Here is an 8,360-nt window from a genome sequence, read left to right as displayed (position 1 = left end):
CATTTCATTTGTTATTTCTCTTTGAAAAGCACTACAAAGTTTAGCCTTTTCAAATATTTGTTTCATAGACAATATGGAGCATTTCTATATGCTTACATGAGTATGCAATCGAACTATATACTCACTACCCAGTTTATATAGAGAACACTGTCACATCACAGAAACTGCTGAAGCCTGCTATTTCTTTCCTCACCAAAGGGAACCAGCGTTAAATTTCCATTCTTTTATAGGTTTGCCATGGGTGTAGTATGGCAAGTGCATGGCTGAATTTCATGTGATTTGAAATCTAGAAATAGTTACTTTACTTTCAAATTCAGTGTTATTTAAATTAATCTTTTTCTATAGACAACTAAAAGTCATTCATTTACTATTTTCTTGACTTCTGTCTATATTGTGTGAGATACTCCATTACCACACATTTACAGCCATGTTTGGCTTGGCAGAACTTTGGTTATTTTCATTTACTTATTATTTGGTTGAACAAAGGCTTAAAATTCAACAACAAAGGATTTAAAAAAAAATTCTTCTCTGTAGAATCAAAGGGTTACCAGCATTTTGTTTATTCCTTGTGGCACAGTTATCTACTCAAAGAGTTAATACATATGCATTTGTGTTCATGTTTGTGCACATGTGTACATAAAAGGTAGCAGCCATGCTTTTACACCTCAGCTGTTCCATACAATGATAAATTTGGAAATTGTTTTATGCTAGTATATAATAAACAAGTTAAAAAATCAGCTTGCAAGAAATCTAAAAAAAAAGGGGTGGATAGTCTATAGAATACTCTTATAATCTTTACCAAGTTCATTAATTTTTAAATATTTCATCTCATTATTTCAATCTGATGCTCTCATGTGTTTGCTATTTGAAAGCCACTTGAGAGGAGATTCCATACATCATTCTCCTTTTCTTCAATAGACAACCTTTTCCTAAGAGTCACATAATTTGTTCACATAACCATAATTTGTTCATATAGCATGGTTATATTTTTATACAGTATCAACATTAACAATAATTGTCCTCAAACTTCTCAGTGGCTTTTTATTATATATGAAAACAGTCTAAAATGAAAAATTTACATTTAGTTAGCTATGTCATTTTATTCTACGTCATTACGTATTGAGTCCTCCTCCTCCTCCTCCTCCTCCTCCTCCTCCTCCTCCTCCTCCTCCTCCTTCTCCTTTTCCTTCTACTTCTCCTTCTTCTTCATGTTGAATTTTTGAAAAAACAGGCCAGATATTGCATGAGTTTTCCTGGGGTAGGGTGTTTTTATTCATCTTATATTCTGGGGTATGACAGACCAAAGAAACAATTCACGTATATACTGATGTTTCTCACATTAATCTATTTGATAGTAGTATTTGCAGCAGGAGAGTGATATGATTTTACTTCCATCAGCCTTTAGCACTTTTTAATCAGATCTACTACAAGGATGCCTTTCTTCTCTTTAACTTATCCATTATCAGTATCATTTAATGTGTTTATATTATTCAATAAATTATAATGTGCCAACATCACCCTCTATATTGTTGCTCAATTTTCCCCAGATTTGGCAAATAGGAGCCCTTTTGATCTTTTGTCTATGTTGCTTTTTACTAAGGCATTTATTTATACAGTAAAATTTTTCCATGTAAGGGGCATCTATCACCGCAATCAACATTAGAACGGTCTCTTGGTCCTATAGTATTTCTGTGTCCATTGCTTGTCATAGAATATTATTTTAAGATGTGTTACATTTCTTTATGCTGTGGAACATTTACTTAATGATGCAAAGATATGTTGCGTTCTTTCATGTTGCATTTGTTTAACTCTGTGAAGCTGTGTTACTTTGCTTGTCTAAAATACCTGATGGGTCTAATGAAGAGCTGAATGGCCAGTAGCAAAGCAGGAAGAAGGACAGGTAGGGCTAGCAGGCAGAGAGAATAAATAGAAGGAGAAATCTGGGAAGAAAAGATTAAGAAGTGAGGCAAGCCATACAGCCACACAGACAGACATGGAATAAGAAAGAAAGAAAAATGTACAGAAATAGAGAAAGGTAAAAGCCCAGAAGCAAAAGGTAGATGGGATAAATTAAGTTATTGGAAAGCTTGCTAGAAATAAGCCAAGCTAAGGCTGGGTCTTTATAAGTAAGAAAAGGGTTCCATGTGATTTATTTGAAAACTGAGTGATGGTCCCCCTAAAGGAGTGAAAGAGTAGAAAAAACCCAACTACAATTGCTGCTGATCCTCTCTAGTTTCCTGGCAACCATCAAGCTACTTGCTAACAAGAACATTTTGCCATTTTTTTTTTCAAATTTTTCATATGAATAAATTTGTGAAATACTTAATTTTGTCATTGACCCAACTTGGGTCAATTTTCAAATAAATGTCTTGGTAAATTTGCTGACATTTTAACATTTTTGCATATATGTTAATAATTAGAATTATACTATAAAGTTCCTTTCTCATACTGTCTCTGACAGGTTTGGACTTCAGCTGACTATAAGACTACTTAGTTAGCATTTCCTTTCATGGCTTCCCAAAAGAACATAGGAGTCATGGTTCAAGAGATGGCTCAGCTGCGAAGAGCATTTACTGTTCTTGTGAAGAACTCAGATTTGGTTCCCAGCATCCACATGGAAGCTCAAAACCATCTGTAACTCCAGTTCCAGGGAATCTGATGCCCTTTTCTAGCCTCCTTGAGCTCCTGCATCCAAACAGACACACACACACACACACACACACACACACACACACACTAAATAAATCTTTTTTAAAAATTGGGGTAATTTATTCCCTAAGAGGAGAGTAAGACTAATACCTTTTAGGAAGATTTTGAATCAAGTGATTTAAATACTTTAAAGTCTTTATATTTCATTTTGAATCTAACTTGGCAGTTATCCAGACTAGACTTCTAATCTTTTAATATAACTTTAAATTTTAATGGCACAGCATTTTTATAGTTATCTTTATGAATTTTATAATCTCTGCTGTGTCTATAGTTAAATCTTCTTTATTTTGTTTAAAAATTTAAATTAATTAATGTGTGTTAATTGTGGTTTTAATGGAGTGCAGTATGATCACACACACACACACACACACACACACACACACACACAGAGCACATGCTGACCAACTAAGTTGATTTCCAACATTTCCCTCTCCTCACCATTTCTTTATGCCTCGAATTTCAAGCTCCTGTCTTCTACAACTTATAAAATATGTAATAAATAATTCTAAATGATAGACACTCCACTATACGAAGGAGTCTCAGAACTTGCTTTGTTTGTTTATATTTTAATACTCATACTCATTTTTGAGATTGCACTATCCAATAGCCCTTTGTTTCCATTCCAATACATTTTCCAGACTCCAATACACACTATTCTATATTAAGCTCTCCTAAGGCCTGGGAAGATGACTCAGCAGTTGAGAACATGTACTGTTCTTCCAGAGGATCAGAGTTTGATTCCTAGCACATATGTTAGGTGCCTCACAACCACCTGTAACTTTAGCTCCAGGAGGATCTGAATCTTCCCAGGTCTCCCATCCCACACATGCCCACATCCCCCCCCCCCCACCACCACAACATAAGGTTTATGAGTAAAATAAGTGATTTTTTTTCTAAAGTTCTTTCTAAACACCCACACATGAGAGAGAGTTTGTGGTGGGACTGTGTGTCTGGCTTATCTAATCCAGTAGAATGTCCAATAATTCTGTCCCTTTCACTTAAAATGGCATTCTTCTTTATGGATAATATTATTCTATTCTGTATATATACATTTTTTTCTCCACCCATCCTTCAACAGAGACCTGATTAAACATAAGGCTGCAGGGATTCCCTTAGCATGCTGATTCTATTTCTTTGGGGTCTATATATCTTTAGTGGAATAACTGGGTTATGTGGAAAACCTATTTTTAGTTTTGTGAGGAACCTACATTCTGTTCTCCCTAATTACCATACCAATGTACATCCCCATGAACAATGCATAAGGGTCTCTTTCTCTTCATCCACACATAAGCTTTGTTATCTATTTTGTAATTGCCATTTTAATGGGAATGAACTGATAACATTTCACTTTTGACGTACAGTGTCTCAATGGCTAATGATGTGGAATATTTTTCACATACATAAAAGAGATTTTGTCTTTTGTTTAAAGACCCAGCTATTAAATATAATAATTCTTTTCATTATATGTCTGGTTTCCATCTGAAACCCTAAGGGGAGAATAAGTTCCTTTGAAAGGTCTCTTTTCTGGCAGGTTGTCTTTTCTCTGCCCATTTTCTTCGCGATCATATTGTTAGTTTCTTGGCTTCTGACCTTAGGTGCATTCTTTAGTATTCCTCCTGTGCACTGTATCGGCTTGTGCCCCACCTCCATCGTCTCTGAATGGTTCGTCTTCTAAATGCTCCTATATGCCCCCAGGATAGCATCTGATTTGGGTTACAAGGTTATTGCTCACACATTTACTTTCATGTCGTGTTTTGTCTTTCCCTTGTAGGTATTTTACGTACTGTCCTGTAAGCTCATTGATGCATTTTACAGTGTGCTTGTTATAATATACCCAGAGGACAATATAAGGGGAGGGATTTAAAAAAAAAAGATTTGCCCTGTGTGCTGCTCAAAGCTGAAGTCCAGTTAATTAAAGACAAATTTAAACTAAAAACTAAGTTAGAAAAGAAAATATGACTCTATAATAGTGATATTGTTTAAAGAAAATATAATCAGAGTCATTGTGTTGACAACTCAGTTCCCTGATGGCCATAATTTTAAAGAAGAGAAAGAAATAGGTTTTATTAGTTTTAATGTGTATTTAAGATATCATTATATAATCATCTCTTTGATACATAAAATGTATTTCAAACATTAAAAAAAATGTATGTTATTTATACCCGCACTTCCCTGCTGGGATGTGGTCTGTCTTAAGTTTACACAGGTCTTGTGTGTGAGTCTGTATGTGCAGCTGCCCTGCTATGCACAGGAAACACTGTTTTCTTGTAGCCATCTTCCTTCTCTGGCTTTTACACTCTTTCCACCTCCTCTTCTGCAGTCATGCTGAGCCCTAGGAGGTAGGAGTGTGTCAGAGACATTCTGTTTAGGGCTGAACATTCTGCAGTCTCTTATTCTCTGTACTTGTTAAATGCTGTACAAAGAAGTGGGGGAAATGCTGTGTTTAGTGGAATTTAAAGTCCTCTTCTCAAATTTTACCACCTATTGATACATTTGGAATTTGTTTTCATGATGTTGAAACATTGAAAACTTTTCAGTGTTTTTGTGAGTGTTGCAGTTTAGAGCCTGAGAGACAGTTTGTTTTTGTTTTTTGTTTTTTTTCCAGTGCTAATGGGTAAATTTTTAGTTTGTTACATTGCATATACTTGATCATTTGCTTTCTTACATGTTTCAAAAAATAACCCATTGCAGGTAGTACTGTGTGGTACTCACGCTAACACCTCAGAGAATGGGAGCAGAAGTCACTTGGTTGTGGAGGAATATCTGCACTTTCCCACAAACAGGACATGCTTGCCACGTGTTGCCACCAATGTAACTAATACCATCTAGCTGCTCATCTATTCAGAGTCGTTTTCTTACCTAATTATCTCAGGGTACTCTGAGGTAATATACAGTTTTGTCAATGTAGATCAGGAAACTTTCTTTGAGGGTTTGCGCATGATTCAGGTCATGAATAATGTTATGCACAGTTTTTCTCAATGATTCCAGAACAAAATTAGCATGTGGAGGCTGAATGTTATTCCTAAGTATAAGCATTTGATTTTAGCTAAATCTCAAAAGCATTCATTTATCCCCTCCATTAGCTTTTCTGTAGGGATGACAATTTCCAGCCAGAAATCAAAGCAAAGCACATTTCAAAATGGTTAAAAAGATCACCTTCTTGATAGAAGTTTGCCAAGCTTGCTTTATCAGAACTTCTCTTTTCCCCCTAAAGACAGGAAGCACCCATTTAAATAATATGGTGAATAAAAAGTGATTCATGATTTATGGAATAAGATAATATAAATTGGGAAAAAGTGCAGCCTACTCATAAAGGCTGTTGCCTAGGGTATCAAGCCCTTAACATTTGCTTAATTCTTGTATTTTTTTTAAATCAGCAAATATGAAAGTTTTCCAATCTTCCTTGAAAATTTATACTATTCTTCTCCCCACCACTCCTGGGTGAGAGAGCAATGATGTCTCTTAATACAAAGATGGCAGCTGATCAGTAACAAATTCTCTTGGCTTTCTGTCTCTCTTGTGTAAAATCAAGCCATAAACATTTATTTATTTTTAACAAGGCTGGAATAATGCAAGAGAATAGAGCAGTTTTTGTCTTTGACCCCCCACTGGTTTTCAACACCCAGCTAAAGTGGTCAGCTAACCAATTACCAATCTTTGAAACTGCTGTGTTGGTTGGAAGGTGATTCTAAACATACTATCTGAGGAGCAATCTTTCTGCCAGGGAAAGTTAAAAGGAACAGCAACAAAAATAGAAACAACAAGGCAGAAGTATCGAGATGCATCTGGAAATCTGACACCAGCACATTTCAAGTGAGACACCTGTAGAGTCTTCCCAAAGGCCTCCCAGTTCTTTGATGCTGCTGTGAGGACTGGTCTTACCCCACCAGCCTGGAAAGAGATCTCTGACAAGGTCTTGTGAGAAGCAGCTCCTGCAGCAGGAAGGTCAGAGCAAAATATTGCCTCTCTGTGCACAGTACTCAGAGCAGAGACAATCTTGCTTCAGACCAAATCACAGGACTGCTCAGTGTTGGGTATTGAATATTAAATCCCTTCTCAATATGTATTTACAATAATAATAATAGTAATAGCTGATTGCTTAGAACAGCAGGTTTTGAAAGCAGTTTGTGAAGGGATAACTGTATAGCTACCTGTCAACAGGCAGAGGACAGGTATGCCTGGAAGGTTCTGTCTGCCAGACCCCTGTCTAAGGAGAGGGCAGAGCTGGCAGGATAAAAATGCAGGGCGACTTTCCAGCTCCCCCAATCAAGTCTCCACTGTGGAGCTTTATTAGTTTTGTTAGAGCTTCATCAGTATTCCCTAAATGTCACATTCATCCCTAGTTAAATATCAACAAAGGAATATGATCCTAAGACAAATAACTCGTTTGGTGGTTATTTGGTGTTTACAAATATTCACTTCTTGGCTCTCCTGTGGAGAAAACCAAGGAATATCAAGAGTATCAGATCGGACATTAATTTATTGGGAACTTATTTCTTTATGTTAGAAGGGGGAGACATTAAATATTAAATATTAAACTGTCCCCTTCTGAGATTCTACTGGCTTAAATTGGTAGGCAGATATCACAAGCACTGAGGTGACCCCTCAGACAATGCTCTGGCCATTTTGGCCATCCCGTTATTCAAGGCTGCTTGGCCCCATCTTTGATCTGCTGCTACTGCTACTGTAGTTTGCCTCACGACAGACATGGTATTCTTATAATGATCTCATTGTCTTCACTGTGTGTCTACAGCCGTCCTCTGTACCTGCACATTCCAGTGTGTTCTTGGCAACCATAATCCTATGTTTTGCTAGTGAGGTAAGTTTGAGGAAAGTTCTCCTTGGGAGAGAAAATGATGACAAGTAAGTTAAAATTTTTGGAAAATTCTAAAAATAGTTTGTGTGCTTACCTCATTAATTTCCAAAATTTATTTAATTAGAAATTTCTTTTTATCAGAACTTTTGTGTTCTTTTACCTTTCTTCTCCCTTCTCCTTCTTTCTTTCTATTCCTCTCCCTCTTTTTCAATTTCCTGCTTTCCTTTTTCTTTTCTTTCCCCTCCCTCCCTCCCTCCCTCCCTCCCCTACTCCCTCCCTCCCTCCCTTCCTCTTCTTTCAGCATTGCTGGAGACTCAAACCCAGGGACTCACACCCACTATACAAGCACTAGAGCATACCCACACACCTTCAGCCCAAGTCATGTTTCTAAGTACATAAGACACCTAGACATTTTAGCTGTGTGACGTGTCACATTCGTGTTGAGGGGATTGTCCTAAAATTTAAGATGGGTGTGTTGCTGCCGTGCTTAAATGCGTTTCTCATAGGGTCAAATTCAAAACTTCCCAGCGGAGAGGCTGTTAGTTATTTAGGCGGCACTCTTACCCCGTGAGGAACACGTCCCGAACACGACAAGACCACAGAAGGGTTTTTATTAAAGAGGATAGAGAATGTGGTGACAGGCCTGTGTGAAGCACACACGTGAGTGAGGAGAGGAGAGAAGACAAGAAGAGGAGAGAGAGCTGTGCAAAATGGCGCTGGCTTTTTAAAGAGTGAGCCGCACATGCGTACAGGACCGCATGTGGCTACTCCACACATGAGCATAGATTACATGACTGCGTGCGCTTTACGCAACCATGTAAAGCCACGGAGTCCT

This window comes from Onychomys torridus, chromosome 6, assembly GCF_903995425.1.
Source record: "Onychomys torridus chromosome 6, mOncTor1.1, whole genome shotgun sequence".
Lineage (NCBI taxonomy): Eukaryota > Metazoa > Chordata > Mammalia > Rodentia > Cricetidae > Onychomys > Onychomys torridus.
This window is presented reverse-complemented; position numbering follows the sequence as displayed.